The sequence below is a fragment of the Panthera tigris genome, chromosome C2 (assembly GCF_018350195.1).
Source record: "Panthera tigris isolate Pti1 chromosome C2, P.tigris_Pti1_mat1.1, whole genome shotgun sequence".
Classification (NCBI taxonomy): Eukaryota; Metazoa; Chordata; class Mammalia; order Carnivora; family Felidae; genus Panthera; species Panthera tigris.
The window spans coordinates 49316912-49333467 of NC_056668.1; the positions used below are offsets into that span (position 1 = coordinate 49316912).

Below are 16556 nucleotides of genomic sequence, written 5' to 3' on the forward strand. Positions count from 1 at the left end.
CCATCTAGGTGCCCTAGAATTCTACTCTTTAATAAGCCATATTCTCTGACAAAATGCATGTGTGTCTAGGAGAGCAAAATTGCATCATCAGATTCTTATATCTTTTATTGCATTTGAGTTTTTTGGATCTTTCCTGAGAGCAGAGTTTAGGGATGTTGAGAAGAGAGGAACTAGGAGTGATGGGTGGAGGGGTAAACCACAGGGAGAATGGTAGCTACCACAAGTCTAATTTTACATAAGTCACAGTTGTGCCTAGAACTGGTCCTAATTGATAGCTTGGCAAAGCAAGTATCCAGGAATAATATGTCTCTGCTCTCATTCATTTTTTTCATTTTCACTCATTTCTTTATGCTTCACTGTGAATACATACAATGAGTCAAATGCCATATACATAGGCAGTCACATATCCTTAATACAGTTATACCTAGATGCATAAAGAGGATGCAGGGAACATTTTCTAGTCTCACAGTCCCAATTCCATGCAAATGATTGATTAAAACAGTAACATGAACAAACATGAAGCACCAGAGCTTCAAGTAGGTGACACATTCAATTATGGCAACCAGGCAAACAAAGAAAGATAAGCATTCTGGTACCAGGCAGTTGCAAATCACAGATTAATGAATGTAATTTCTGGTTTCAGAGATTGTCCTATTTTATTCTATAACACTGGAGTCAACGTTCATTAATTCAGAAGGGTCTAGGTGAAGACCTACTAGACAAGACATCAATGTAAGGTAAACTTTTGCATTTGCTCAATGTGTGCTCCAGATTAGATAGAATTACCGAGCTTGATCTGACCTCTAGTGGCACCTTGTAATAATGAGCACACTTGAAATCCACTTAAAAGCTTTGCTGTGGGAGTCTTGCCATCATTTCATCTTCAAAGTGGAAGAAATCTTAGAGATGATCTACTTGGAAAATTGTTCACCTCTGCCCCATTCTACAGGTGAGGAGACTGAGATCCAGAAATTTTGGGCGATTGGATCAAGGTTGAGGTGCCCAGTACAGAGCCTGCTTAGGATCCTATCTCTCCCTATCTCTCTGCCCCTACCCCACTCATGCTCTCTCTCTAAAAAGAAATAAATAAACTTTAGATTTCCATGCTATTATGACAATGCCACAGAGAAAACCCATATGCAAATATGTAAAAACGTTGATAGGGGTAAACTTAGATATGTAAACTTAATGGCTTTAAGAATTCTGTGAGTCAAAAGCATCAAAGCACTTTCAGCTCAATATCTGAATATTTTAGCTTAAATTATGTGTAGTTATCTGAGTCAAAATGACTGACTTGAGTTCAGCCACACTTAAATGGTGAATTTCTTTGATGTTTTTAATTTTGAATCAGCTGTTTAGAACCATCATGGCAATAATCAACAAATGGAGATAATTCTAATGACTTAATCAAACCAACATTCAGTTGTCCAACTCAATACTTAGTTCCAGATCTTGAGAATAAACAATTGGGACAAGATATAAGTCCTTATGTACTTAACTCCTGAGTCTTTGATCAAATTGCAGGCAGTATAAAGTAATGAAAAGTAGGCATCAAGTTTCAGCAGACCTGGGTTAGAATTCTGACTCATCTCTATATTAATTTCTATTGCTGCAGTAACATATTGCCACAAACTGAATGGTTTAGTCACAAACTGAATGGTTTAAAACAACACAAACTTAATTTTTGAAGTTTACAATTCCAAATTGAGTCTTAAAGGGCAACAAGGTGTCGGCAGAGCTGGTTCCTTCTAGTGGTTCGGTGGGGGGAATTCATTTCTTGCCTCTTTCACTTCTAGAGGTTGCTGGCATTCCTTGGCTCCCAGCTACATCACTCCGGTCTCTGCTTCCATGGTCATATCACCTTCTCCTCTTCCGTAGTCAGATTTCCCTCTTTTAAGGTCACATGTGATTGCATTTAGAGGACACCTGGATAATCCAGGATAATCATCTGATCTCAAATTTCTTAATTTAATTACATTTGCAATATCCCTTTTGCCTGTATAATTTCACAGGTTCCAGGCATTAGGAAATGGACATCTTTTTGGGCCATTATTTGGCCAACCACAATCTCTTACCAGCTGTGTGATCGTGGTCTAATCATCTTAACCTCTTTTATAGAATTTGCTGTAAAATAGAAGATAGATAAAATGTATCGAGCAAGCTGCGTAATACTCAATAGATACTCAGAAATATTTCCTGCGTGTCCCTTAGTTTAATGGATAGACGAAATCTCTAACAGTGGATTATGCACCTAAGAAAGGAGATTTACATTCAGTGTAGTTCCAGATCTGGTTTATGGGAATGGGATTGCCATCTGGTGAATGAGGTGAACACCAGAAATCTCTGAAATGCAGTGTTTCTCAGTCTAGTGTTTCCCAAGCGATGGACTCCTCTCTCCAGCCTCCTGAATGACCCATCTTGCATTCTGATTTTGGAGATTTGATTACATTCTTCATCCCATTGCCCATCTTCTAGTTTGCATGATAAAAATCTCATTGCTGGTAACCAAATTAATTTACTTTTAAAATAATTATGTCCTGTGGCAATCAATTACATAGGTCTGCCAGATGGCACATAAAGTGTGTGCTAAATGGAATAGTCATTATATTCAAGTTTACCCTGTTTTATGGTTTTTGCTCTGCCATGGGCTTGATCTACCTGGGAGAGATATTTTAAAAATTTACAGTTGCATTTAGCTACATACACTTTGCTTTCCTCTTTTTATCATTCCTGTCTAACACAGACTTAGAGAGGATGGGTCTAGTAGAATTCAGTTTCCTTGACTATAAATGATTCCTTGATCATCATTCTGTAGGCCTTACTCTGGAAATCTCCCTGGGTGATGCCATAAATACAGGCTTTGACCTGGCTGTCATCAAGATGAATGAGACCTTCAGAAGTAGTATTCTGGGGCAGCATGGGGCTCACAAATTTTAAGTATCATGGCTTCGAATGGGCTAACACTCTGTGATTTTCCTAGTGGTTATATCTACCACTTTGTCGGCTACTGCATGTATGGTTCCAGATATTTCTGTGACCCAACAGCTCCCTGTAGGCATTTCTCCAGGGCAGAAACTAATAAATGGAAAAAAAAAGTGAGGGAAGAAAGGCTGGTATCTATTATTCCTTAAAATTTTCTCTGTGAATCAAAACATTATTTCTTATCTTAGAGTCCTATGGACATTGCTACGTATGGCTGTCTTTATGATGGCCCATTCTTTTTTCAGAGTGTTGCAGATTTACATTAAAGTTGTCTTCCAATGGCTCTGTAACCAGCTGGTTTTATGACTGTAGCAGAGTTATTGAAAGTACCTAGATCCTACACATATGGAATCAGAACTCCACCTGATGATGGCCTGCAAAAATATGTTTGCTCAAATATTCTGTGATTCTGTGTTTTAATAATTTTGTCAGTGGCAAAGGTAACTTTATTTTGGAAAAGAAAAATCCATAATAAATTTGGGGAATGAAGAAAGGGCTGGATAGGCAGGTGAAATGACCTCGAGAGAAGGGAGAGAGGGAGACAGAGCAGCTCATAGAATCTATACTGGTGACTCTGGCCTGGAGCTAAGTTCTTTGGGCCTTATTTCCTATATTTCCTTTGGTCTGCTTTATATTTCATATTAATAAGGTGGTCATTAAGCTTTTCTCAGCTCAAAAATTCTTTTTGAGTTCTTTGATTCTTTATCATCTCTTTTTGTCTTCTATGCAAGTTAGATCCCAGAGAGTACTTGGAGCCACACTTGTTAGAAACAGCTTCTATTTCTTCTGTCATTTCCCTGTGCTTCATTTTTTTGTGTGCAGCAGTGCAGCAGAAATTCCTCGCAAGATCACAATATTCTAAAGGCAGAGTTTTCAACAGGAAATACTGGAAACATAAGACCAATTTTATCAGTCATTGCTAGATCAACACGTTCAGAATATGTAATTCTAGCTCTGGGCAGAACATGGTGGTTTTTTTTATAGCTAAATGGATACTCTGCCCAATGAAAGGTACGAATGTTTTTCAGCCGCAAAAGCCTGAACAAACCTGCAATTACAGATCCAGGGAAAAAAAAGCCTGCATAGATTATGGAGCACAAGGAAGCCAGACTGGCACTTGACTCTCCATCCACTAGATGGAGGTAGAGGAGCACAGAAAAAGAATCATCTTGGGTTGTTAATCAAGTTGACTGTGTAGAAGCTAAAGGGGAAGCTGATCCGTCATTAGGTAAGACCCACAGGAAAAATTTATGGATATCATACCTTTAAACTAGTGGAAAACATTGGTTTGAGGCATAAATCTGTAAGACCTCTGATTTTATGTGAAAATTGTATTCCTCTATCATCATCAAATAGCAGTCCTTACCTTTGCCTGATTTGGGCATCTTTTAGCTTTTTACAGTTGGACCTACTTTCAGCCCATTCCAGCCCCAGGTCCTTAGGAAGTCCTGCCAGGAGCAGGAAGGATAGCAGTTGCCTCTGTGTAGGTGCTTTTGATCAACAGACTTGAGGTCATATATTCGAGGGGCTGGCATTTCCAGCTTCTCAGGTGGATAAGTTCCTGCTTTTTACTATGATTCATATGGTGAAGGATTTATCAAATAGGAAAAGGATTTAGATGCTGGTTCAGGCAACAAATCACAATGATATTGGAAGATCGGCCAAGACTAAATTCAGGGGGTCAGCCATAACTGGTAAGACATTTAAGCGCTAACTAGTATCTCAACTTTTTCCTTTCTTCCTTTATTTCCCTCTTTATTCCCCCTCTTTCTCCTCCATCCCTTTATCTTTATCTCTCTCTGTAATATTCCCTCTCTTCTCTATCCCTCTCCCTCTCTTCCATTCTCTTTTTCTTTCTCTTCTCTGCTGTCTGGAAGATTCTAAATCTGGAACTTGAAGAGTATTCTTCCAGCTATGGATTCTCTAACTATGTTTTCTCTCTGGCTTTATGTTGCTTAGGATTCTACTCAGTCCTTATGCAGAACTCCACCTGATGATGGAAGTCTTGGTACACAATCCTCTGTCCTGTGCTTGGGGGCTATAGTTCTATGAACACAAACAGCTCACCTAAATAATAGTGACCACAGCCATGTCTTGCCCATATACCTCTGCTCTTAGAATGTGTCTCCTGGGGCACCTAGGTGGCTCAGTTGGTTAAGCATCCAATTTAGGCTCAGTTCATGATCTCACAGTTCATGAGTTCAAGCCCCGTATCAGGCTCTGTGCTGACAGCTCAGAGCCTGGATCCTGATTCAGATTCAGTGTCTCCCTCTCTCTCTGTCCCTCCCCACTTGTGCTCTGTCTCTTTCAAAAGTAAATAAACTTAAAAAAAAAAAAGAATGTATCTCCTAATGCTGGCCATTGTCTACATCATACCTGAGCCTTTTAATGAAGTGTAGGACCAAATAAATTCCACTGGGAGTGAGAGGGGTAGGGGAGGGAGGCCAGTACAGTCTGAGACATTGTCTCAGGTGGGACTCCACCTTTAAAAAGACAATTTTTTTTGTGCTTTCTATTTTATTATTTTTTAAAGATTTTTTTAAAAAGTTTATCAATTTTGAGAGAGAGAGAAAGTGCTAGTTGGGAAGGAAAAGAGAGAGAGAGAGAGGGAGAAAGAGAATCCCATGCAGGCTCCACCCTTCAGCACAGAGCCCAACATGAGGCTTGAACTCATGAACCTTGAGATCATGACCTGAGTTGAAGTTGGAGGCTCAACCGACTGAGCCACCTAGGCGCCCCTGCTGCTTCCTATTTTAAAAGTAAGTGTGAAGTTTCCATTAAACTGAGGTTTGTTTTACTATATTAAAATGTATTTAATTTGCTGTTGAGTAAAATTGCTCTGAGAAGCTGCATCATGTTTATTTCACGGCTTTGAGTCCTTTTGGCCGAATCAACAGTTACGCCTCACATTTGAATTTCCCAGTTGAGCCTAGACGGGAACCGTGGTAAGGATGGTGGGGTTAAGAGTCACACTGAACTGGGTTTACTGCAGCTACTTCAGCTTAGTTGTGTATTTGTAGGCACAAGCAGCCCTCATTTTTCCCATACGTGAAAGGAATAATTATGACCACACAGGATTATTGTGTGGATAGAATGTGCACAAAAGGATAGAAAGCATTTAAAGCACTTAGTGTAGAACCAGATACACAATAAACATGCTTAATAAACATTCTTTATCATTGTGATGAACAAGCCATTCGGGTACTACACTGAACCATCCATTTGTTCTCATTTGCCGCATGTGAATTTGGTCTGGTTTCTTCAGTAATACTGAGTTAAAATATGGCTGCTTCTAGTGCAAAGGCAACCTAGATATCAGAGTTGCTTTGATGTTGTTCTGTACTGGGGCGCCTGGGTGGCTCAGTCGGTTGAGTGTACAACTCTTGATTTTGGCTCAGGCTGTGATCCCAGGGTTGTGGCATTGAGCCCTGTGGTGGGCTCTGCACTGACTTGGAACCTGCTTGGATTTCTCTCTCTCCCTCTCCCCGACTCACACTCTATCTCTCTCTCTCCAAGTAAATAGTTCCATATTTGTGCCTCTTTCAGTAAGGCAAACTGTATGAATAAAACATTTTCAGTTTAGAAGAAAGGGCTGTGGGTGGGATGAGGACAGGGTTTATTTTTTACTCCCATACCTCAACTATTTGGTTCTGAAATGATTGAGTGATTTCGCAATTGGCAGCTAGCTGGTGCCATAAGCTTTTAAGCTGGGTGAGACAGAATTTTGAGGAAGACAGAAGAGTAATAGTTTGCTCTGGCTGTAGGACTCATTCTTTAAGTTTGGTTCCTGATGTCTTGCCGTGGCTGTATCCCCTTTATCACTCCTTGCTCTCAAACAGAGCAGAGATGGAAGTCCTAATTCTTCATGTTGGTTGGCTTAAGAGATTCTGGAAGAGGATCTGAGAAGTGGTCATTTTAAATGATCTCTTGAATGGAACTTATTAATATAGGGAAAATAGGGGAGTGTGTTTTCATTCAGACCTTGTTCCAGTTTATGCTGTGGTGAGTAGAGAGATACTACCTACACCAAACACAAGCATCACCTAGATACCTACTAGGTGTAAGACAATGCCATAGATTCTCTAGGATATAAAGAAACTTAACACCCTGGCCTGGCGTGCAGGCACTTTACACATGAGCAGGAGAAAACAGCATATACTCATGCAGCACTATACTTAATACAATCACTAATGTAAACTCTCTTACCACAAGGATTCTTGATCAAATAATTGATTCAACAAATACAAAGTATATACAAGCTCCAGAGCAGCATGGTGTGAATTTGATTGAACTAGATATGTCTCACAGTCTAGTTGGAAGGGGACACATACAGATGATTGTGGTGCAGCTTCTAAGACAAAGAGCTGGTCCTGCTGAGGGAGTCAGGGAGGCTCACAGAGGGGGGCCTGGACAGAGTTATGTCTTTGGAAGGCATGTGGTAACAAACAGTAAGCAGAATAGATTGGAATAATTCTGGTACTGCTGAGGACTGGGCCTGGAAATAGAAAGGAAAAGATGAATGCTAAAGCCATTTTCAACTTCAGGATCTAAAGAAAGGCTTGCAGGGGCACCTGGGTGGCTCAGTTGGTTGGGCATCTGATTTAGCTCATGTCATGATCTCAGGGTTCATGGGTTTATGCTCTGCATCAGGCTCTGCTCTGACAGTGTGGAGCCTGCTTCGGATTCTCTGTCTCCCTCTCTCTCTGCCCCTCCCCTATTCACACATACTCTCTCTCAAAAAATACTTAATAATATTTAATATTTTAATAATATTATTATTACAAAAATAATAAAGGAAGTCTTGCCAGTCTCTGTGCCTCTGTGATGTACTGGGTGATTTAGGAAGAATTTAGGGAGAGGGAGGATTCCAAGGCATGGAGTTGGGTGCCCAGTGGAATAATGTATCATGGATATAAAGCTTAGGCAGCAGCAGTGCTAAGATGGTACGTTTTAGATTCAGACTGAACTGGGTTTACTGCAGCTACTCCAGCTTAGTTGTGTTTGTAGGCACAATCCGGCCTCCCTCAGCCTGGTTGTGCCTACAACTAATTTTGTCTCTGAGAGTAAGACAGCTTTAGAGCTTACAGTTGAACTCTAGGATATTAATTCCTAAGTACATATCGAGGCATATATTAGTAGTGAAGTCTGTTGGAGAGTTACTAATAGGTCCTTCCCCTCAGTGTCCCCTGACAATGTCTAACATCTTTAAATTTTAAATATAAGTAAGTAAAGCTTCCCCAGAAGCCCTTTGTGACAGAAATCATTATTTCCCCCAAATTTCTTGACTATTTCTTCAGAGTCTCTCCGATCTGTGCCTTATCTTCAATCCTATTTCTGTGATATTGTTTGAATCTTCTTTCTTCACCTTCTGGGCTAATAAGAGACTACTGACTTTCCTTTTGCTTCCAGTATCTTCTCTTTGTTTCGCTCTCCTCACAGTGACCTGAATGATCGTTCTAAAGGACATATCATATGTTGAACAGGAAGAAACACTAGAACTCTGTCTCCTTGCACACACACAGAGGAAAGGCCATGTGAGGAAATAGCAGGACGCCATTGTCTGCAAGTTGAGAAGAGTAGTCTCACGAGAAACCAACCATGCTGGCACCTTGACTCTAGACTTCCAGACTTTAGAGCTGAGAGAAAATAAACTTCTGTTGTTTAAGCCACCAGGCTGTGGAATACCTATTAATAAGGCAGCTGAGAAAGGGCTGGATGAGGCACACATGGTGGGTTGTCCAATAGCCATTTGCCATGAAAGGCAAATCCTGTAGGATATAAATCACTGTAGGGTACTTGGTGTTGCAGATGACCTCAGAGTTTGTGGACATGAACAGAGAAGCAAGAAAGTACATCTTCGGCTGTGGACTCGAGGCTAATTTTAGATTTATCCCCCAAGAAACCAAAGGAACATTCAGGTATTTTAAAGAAATGCATTCTGTATGAGGAGCTTTATTTCTCCTGCAATCCTGCTTTTCCTACACAAACTGCTGGGAGGTGATGATGACCCAAGGGAAGTTGATGTTATTAGAGGAAAGAGCAGAAGAAGGATTGCTGGGAATCTGAGAATGTGTCTCTATGTGTCAGGACTCATAGGGTTTTATAGGCTCATGAATCAAGCCTGTGGCATTCTGATTTTGATTTAAGATTATCCACTGGGGAGCAAATTTTGTTTGAACTTTGTTTAAACCTTCCTGAGCAAAGAGATCCTTCAGATATGTGCTATGAGCTTCCCTGTACAGCCGCACAGGACACTTGGGGGATGGATGTTTCACATAATTTACTGCAAGCATCAACTGGCCGCACACCACTGCTCACCACACGGCAGAACAGTATTTAGAGAGGTGCTGCTGGCCTTCTGTTTTCTGTTTGGTTGCTGCTCCAGAGTTATTCTGGGAATTAAGATGGAAAGAAAATCAGAGAATTACGATGAAAACAAACAAGGATAAGGGGCTTTATTCAGCTGCCTCACAAACAGTGAATCCTCAAAAATTAGTGACAGATATCAAAGCCAGTTCTTACTCTTGCAGCTATCATAAGTTTTTAGCTTCCGCTACGTATTTTCTTAGCTAATTTACTTTGTCGGTTTGTGCCAGTGTGTTCATGATGAGCTCTCCTCTACCATGTTGTTTGGGATGCAACTCTCCTTATTATGAGAACGTTTCTTCTTTAGGTTTTCATGATTTATAATTTTCACAGTGCTTTCCCATCTTCTGTGTTATTTGATTTATACTTGGGCTACATCAGGTTTCAAGTTAATGAAGGACCGGAATTTTTTTTACTCAGTTCACCTCCTAGTGCTATGCCGTCCAGCACTCTTCCTATTTATTCACCAATGATTCATTCAATGATTGTGGTAGGTCTTAAAGTATTAGGAATTCTGGACATCTTTCAGATAAAAAAAACAGACCTATCTTATAGAGAATTTTTAAAGTAAACATCTGAATTATAGGGAGCTCAAATAATTAAGAAAGCACATGGTTTAATACTGGTCCTTTTGGGGGTGCCTGGGTGGCTCAGTCGGTTGGGCGTCCAACTTCAGCTCAGGTCATGATCTCGCAGTTTGTGGGTTTGAGCCCCGCATCGGGCTCTGTGCTGACAGCTCAGGGCCTGGAGCCTGCTTCAGATTCTGTGTTTCCCTCTCTCTCTGCCCCTCCCCCGCTCATGTGCTGTCTCTCTCAAAAATAAACATTAAAAAAAATTTAAAAAAATACTGGTCCTTTTGTTTCATGATTTTGTCATTTGTTGAATTTTGCATCGATTTTTGACTTCGGTTGGGTTTCATCTCTCTTAAAAACTGAGTGTTATATATATATATATATATATATATATATATATATATATATATATATATGACTCAGATGACACATGGGTGTTCTATCTTTTGCCATTTAGAGATTCTCAGAAAAATAGGAACTATGTAATTATTTTGTGTTATCTATATATAATTGGGAAGTGTGAACAAAAAAGAAATAGAATTACACTGTCTTTTATGGTTTGCTGAATTACAATAAACAGTGCTGATGCTATCAGTTTATATAATTCCATCTTAGATTACTGCTTTTTGATTGAAATTTAGCCAAATTGAAACCTGTTTCATTAGGATGTGGTTGTATATCATAGCATGATGTACAGAGGGCACGAGTGTCATGATTGAGCCCATTACTAAAATGCAAATAATTATTTTTTCCATTATTTTATATATTAAGGGAAGAGGTACGAAAAAAATAGAAAAGTATACTATGAGTTAGTTTACTGTTGTCTCTTAAAACTGGAGCTATATTCTAAAGCTTATGACTGACACTGAAACCATGAAATAAAACAACTATGTTGGCATATCAGCCATTATCTACATTTAGTTGCCCAGAATTGAGTTAAAAGTAGGAGGGGGGGGGACCAACCATGAACTAATTGAATTCTATAAATCAATTAAAAATGTGATTAATATCATTATCAGGAACATATCTATGGTATTACAGCAATTATGAGCACTTTTACAATCCATATTTCTTGTTTCCATTAACAATGCCTACATGTTCTGAAGGTTGCATAAAACAATATTTGAAGAAAGGAGGTGAAAAAAATGAGCCATTGCTTTTAGTACTACTTGACCTTCCTGTTCAATTACATTTGGAGTTCAATGATACCATGAAAGAAGCTAAAAATGGTTTGGGGAAGAGTCAACCCAGAGGGTGTGTGCATCTCAAGCCAACACAAAGGAAGAGAAAGGTAAGAATGCTTCTGCCAGATGATGGCCACCAGATGGCAGTGCATCTCAAGGAATGGGGAGAAGGAGGCTCCTCTGGACAGGACCGGCCAGAAATCTAGTTTGAATACTAAGTATCTGCTTTAAGCCAGGGACAGGAATGGAGATCTGAAAGTATTCAAATATTTCAAATATTGCAGAAAAACTTGGAAAAACAGCATCTTGCCAACCTCAAATGCTTGATGGCTGAGATTTAATCTTGGGTGGTTCCGAATGGAGCATTTATTTGATGGCAGATCTTTTGGAGGCAGGGCTGCCCTCCTCAGAAAGCAGCCACAGCCCTGCAGGAGGCACATTGTAGGGCTGTGTGGGGGCCTCTGCTTCTTTTTAATCTGTGTTCTCTCCTGAGATGATTTCAGGGACTCCAGTGGTTTCTGTGTCATCTACACCCCTGCTGATGACCCACACATCTATCTGCTGCCTACTGAGAATGCCATTTTCCAAGTTTCACAGATATCAGTCTCCAAATTAACTTTAGTGCCTGGTCTTCCACAACCCCCTCCTTTTACAGTGTTTGCCATCTTACCAAACAAGCCATCCCTAAAACTAGAAATCTGGGAGTCATATTTTAAACTCTCTCTTCCTCCATTCAGTCTTAGGGCCTATTGATTCCACCTCCAAGTTTTTACCACCCTGTCCACTTTTACTATGCCTTGATCATAGCCCATGGTCTTATACAGAACTTCTGAAATAATCTCCATGAATCTGTTTTTTTTCCCTTCTTATCCATTCTTTGTAGCCAGAGTGACTTTGGAAATGCCAATAAGATGATGACATACTTGGCCTGACCATGATCTCTGCTACTCTCTGCTTGGTCTCTATGGGCCAGTCACACTGACTCTCTTTCAATTCCTGTTACCATGGTTTGGAATGCTCCTCTTCTCCTTTTTCTCTAACTAGGTTTTCTCTTTCAGATCTCACCTTAAATATCAATAGCTCAGGAGGCCTTTCCTATCCCAGAAGACTAGGTCAGGCCTTCCTGTTAGATAGTTTGCTACATCCCCTGTGTTGTACTTACCACACTTATAATCATTTATGTGCTGTTTCCTGTTAACCTATCAGCGCCATAAGGAAAGACACCATAACTGTGTTGTCCATCACTAGATCTTCTGTGCCTAGCACAGTGCCTGGGATATAGTTGCCTTTCAATACATATTTGTAGAATGGATGACTTCATGAATGGAAGTATTTGTGAGAATTGAATTAATGAGTTAACAGGCATAACTTAATCTTTTAATGGTGGCCATTTTGGTAGAGTTTTAGGGTGGTGTAGGAATGGAGTGGCATGCTTCAAGACTTTACTATAAAAAGAGAGGTCATGGAGCATGGTTAGAAAACTCTATTTCTTCTGGTGTCTGCCATGGGCCCATAGTCCTTGTACAGTGGTGGGGAAGTCTCACTAGCTCCTAACTCTGGGGGTATGGAGCAGTGATGGAAGGAGGAGATTCTTGAGAGAACATGTGTGGTTGGCGTATGGTTTTATTTTACCAGGCTGAAGACAGTTGTGCTAAGAACAGTGATGTGGTAAACAAACAAACAAAAAAGGCCCTTTGCCTCTTTTCCTCCAGGAATTTAGGGGAGGAATATAGTTTATTTGGAAAGTCTAGAGTAGAGCCTTCCAATAAAACTTCCTATATATCCACTATGGTAGCCACTACTCATATGTGGCTTTTGAACACTTGAAATGTAGTAAATGCAAATTAGAAACTGAATTTTTCATTCTGCTTAATTTAAATAAATTTATATTTAAATTTAAACTAATTTATATTTAAATATAAATAGCTACTTGTGGCTGATGATGACTGTATTTGTTAGCACTAGAGGATCGGAGTTTTTCTGAGATAAGGATGGCTGAGTGCCTCAGATGGTGCGTCCTGGAGTCCCTTGCATTACCAAGAATCTGAGTTATGGACTTGACATACTTTCATTAATACTGATACTCCCTTTCCAACAAGCATATAGAATCAAATCTTTCTGGAGAAGAAATAAGATGTGGATCTTTTCGTAATAGGAAAATGTAAGGGGCTATTTTATAAGCCTGGCTTCCCCTCATTCCTAGCATGTGCTATATCATCTTCTATTTTACTGTAGTGGATTTCATTTCCCATCACGTAAAAAGAGATGCCTCAAACTTACTCCAAAGTCACTTTTAGAAAGCAGTTGGTTGAGATATTGTCTTGCCTCCTGGGAAACCAAATAAGAAGTCTTCAAAACAAAGGAACAGCTATGGTATTTCTGGAATTCCAGTGTGTCTTGTTAGTGTTGATATTGAACCGTTTGATGCTTTTATGACATATTTCATGATATCAAAGCACTTTACAGAATTGAATTCATGTTTCTAACACTTGTTCAAGTTCAGGTACTGGCTAGAACAGTACTTGCTACTTAATCTTTTCATGTAGAGAGTAGATGAAAAGTACATAACCATTTTTTGTGTGTGCACAGTACATATAAGAAACGCAGGCTTGTGTTTGTATGGCACACTAGGATCGGTGGACAAGACTGCACATGCTTGGAGGAGGCTGGCCTAGTAGCTTTAAATGATACAGACTTTGTCCACCTCTAATGAGAGCTAAGGAAGTCGTTAATTAAGCACATATTACCCATTTGTCACACTGCAGTTGGGAAGTTCTGTTGACTTGATGCTCATGAGGTCTAGAACAATGCTTTCTAAAATTTAGTGTACATGTGAGTCAACTGGACATCTCATTCAAATGCAAATTCTGATTCAGAAATTCTCAGATGGATGTGAGATCCTGCATTTCTAACAAGCTCCTGAGTGATGGCTCATCCACTGACTTCACTTTAAGTTGTGAGGTGCAAGGACATAAGTTTCATTTGGTCAGTTCTGTATTAAAAAGTCTTTCTCCATCACTACAGAAGTTATTCTTTTTTTAAAAAAAATTTAATGTTTATTTACTTTTGAGAGAGTGAGACAGACAGGGGACAGGGCAGAGAGAGAGAGAGAGAGAGAGAGAGAGAGAAAGAGAGAGGTAGAGAGAGAGAGAGAAGGAGACACAGAATCTGAAGCAAGCTCCAGGCCCTGAGCTGTCAGCACAGAGCCTGATGCAGGGCTTGAACTCAGAGAATCGCAAGATCATGACTCGAGCTGAAGTCGGACACTTAACTGACTGAGCCACCCAGGTGCCCCACTACAAAACTTATTCTTAAATTCTGTCAACTGTAATATTGTGCTATTAGTCCATGTAAGAGTAGATGGAAACATTGATTCAAACTCTTTCCTTGGACTGGAGAAGCAGCTCAGGACACACACATGGATGGCCATGTGTTTACATTTTCATTAGAAAACAGCACACAGGTAAGAGTAACATGCTAAGAAACAGGCAAACACAGCATTCTTTAGCTCATGTCAAAGACCACCTCTGACGGCAAGGTTGGAGGAGCTGTTGGAATAACTCTGGAAATGGGAGACCTGCCTTCTGGATCCAACTCTTCCCTCACTGGCTAACTTACTGTAGGAAAGGTATTAACTACATTTCTTTGAGCTTCAAATTATCATCTTTTAAACATGAGACATGCAGATGGTGGAAGGACAAGCTCTCTTTTACTTTTCTTCTGAACATAGGTATTTGCGGTGCCATGGATGTGTGTCATGGGCTGCCAGCACCTTAATAATAACCAGGAAGGGGAGCTGTGTTCTCCGTCAGAGGAAAGGTGACTGCTTTATGTAAAAATGGATTAATTTTAAAGTAGTAGTGATACTAGGTTTGTGCGTTAGTGTCTTGTAAATCCACTTACTTAAATTTCAATCTGTTAATTCCTTGAGTGTAAGGACACTTGGCTCAGTGCCAAGTACAGGGCAGAAACTTAACAAATTATTGATAATAGTAATAATGGTGGAAGAAAGCATCCTATGGTTGTAGCCCAGACCTCGGCACATAGTACGTGCACAATAAACAGTAAATATAAAGAATTCATGAGACTAGTAATGACTATTGAGCCACTGCAGATGCCTTTCTTTTTCAGAGGTGAGCTCTGTCAGCAAAGAAGTGGCTTCATCCCCACTATAATTTCACAAAATTCTTATAGTAACATATGCATCTTCCAGACTTTCTCTGCTTCTCTGTCTCTCAACACTTAAGAATTTTCTAAAATGCCCCCTTGAGTTTTAATGCACTGGTGATAAAGGTCTATGTCCCCATAACAACATCCATGTGACAAATGAGCCTGGGTCATTTGGGATTTTCAAACTTTTCTTTACCTGTCCTCAGGATCTATAAAATTATGACCTTAAACCATAATTTTCCAGTTAGCAACAATCTCTTTATTGCTTATACAGTAAAACAAATGGAAAAAAAAATCAAGGGCCATGCATTTGCACAGACAAGTGTGAACATTTGAGTCATCACACACTCATGGACATCTAAACAGAGAAGGGTAAAGAAGGTAATCAGTGAGACATAAGTATGAACTAACCAGAGTCTCCATAATCTCAGATTTAAAAAAAAATTTAGGTAATTTCCACAAAGAATTTCACTTTTAGCTTCTCTCTCTTCCTGTAACTCTCCCATTAAGTAAAACACGATGATTATTTTGGTAATTTATATGTAATTGATTAAAAATTTTTGTTTTGGCAGCTAAAATAATGCTGTATCTCCTCATATATATTTGTCTATTAGTAGAACCTTGTTACATTTGACATTAGGATGCTCTGGATTTGAAGTAGCTGCTAGATTCTAGCCAATAACTTATCATTCTTTGACAAAATTCTCAGATAATACAAATCCAATGAATCCAAGCCAGATTAGCTTTTGACAGAGAGTTTTCTTTTAGAGATAACACAGCTTAAATTTATATAGCTCCTTCCCCTAAGAATTCAGACTGAAAAGAATTCAGACTGCTTATTCTTTTCTCACTAAATAATTTAATTGCAGTATCATTTCTTAAAACCTGCTCCTCTACCTGTCTTCTCTAGTTTGGTGTATGGCCGTGTCCCAGTCCAACCCAGGTCTGGGGGTGTGCCCCTGTGCATTTTAACAAGAACCATAGCCCATTCTAACTCCCACTCCATCCTGACTTGAGAAACATGGTTTACATTATCACTCCCCACAAGGTTGCCTAAGAAGAAACCTGGAAGGAATCTAATTCCTTTTCCTTACCTCCTTTGTTCCCATTTCAAACAAAGCTCTGAAAAATTCTTTCTTCCTCTACTTCCATGCTCACTGACTTAAGTCAAGTCCTCCTGATTGTCTCCTGGTCCATGGCAGTGGCCTGTCTTCTGCTTCCTTTCACACCCTTCCAGTCCAGTCTCCCTACTGTGACCAGAGTAACTGTAAAACATGTGTGG

The 16556-nt window shown here is 39.7% G+C and overlaps 1 protein-coding gene across 6 annotated transcripts in view; it reads left to right on the plus strand.

Moving 5' to 3' along the window:
• Nucleotides 1–16556, plus strand: part of ZPLD1 (zona pellucida like domain containing 1) — a 539338-nt gene that overhangs the window by 302151 nt on the left and 220631 nt on the right. For 4 of the 6 annotated variants that reach the window (XM_042999205.1, XM_042999207.1, XM_042999203.1 and 1 more), the window contains 2 exons: nucleotides 4011–4210; nucleotides 11027–11211. The exons of 1 other annotated variant lie outside the window; for it this stretch is intronic. The gene's annotated coding sequence lies outside the window, so the exon portion shown is untranslated. The remainder of the gene's footprint in view (nucleotides 1–4010; nucleotides 4211–11026; nucleotides 11212–16556) is intronic. One more of the 6 variants, XM_042999206.1, reaches the window with a different exon arrangement.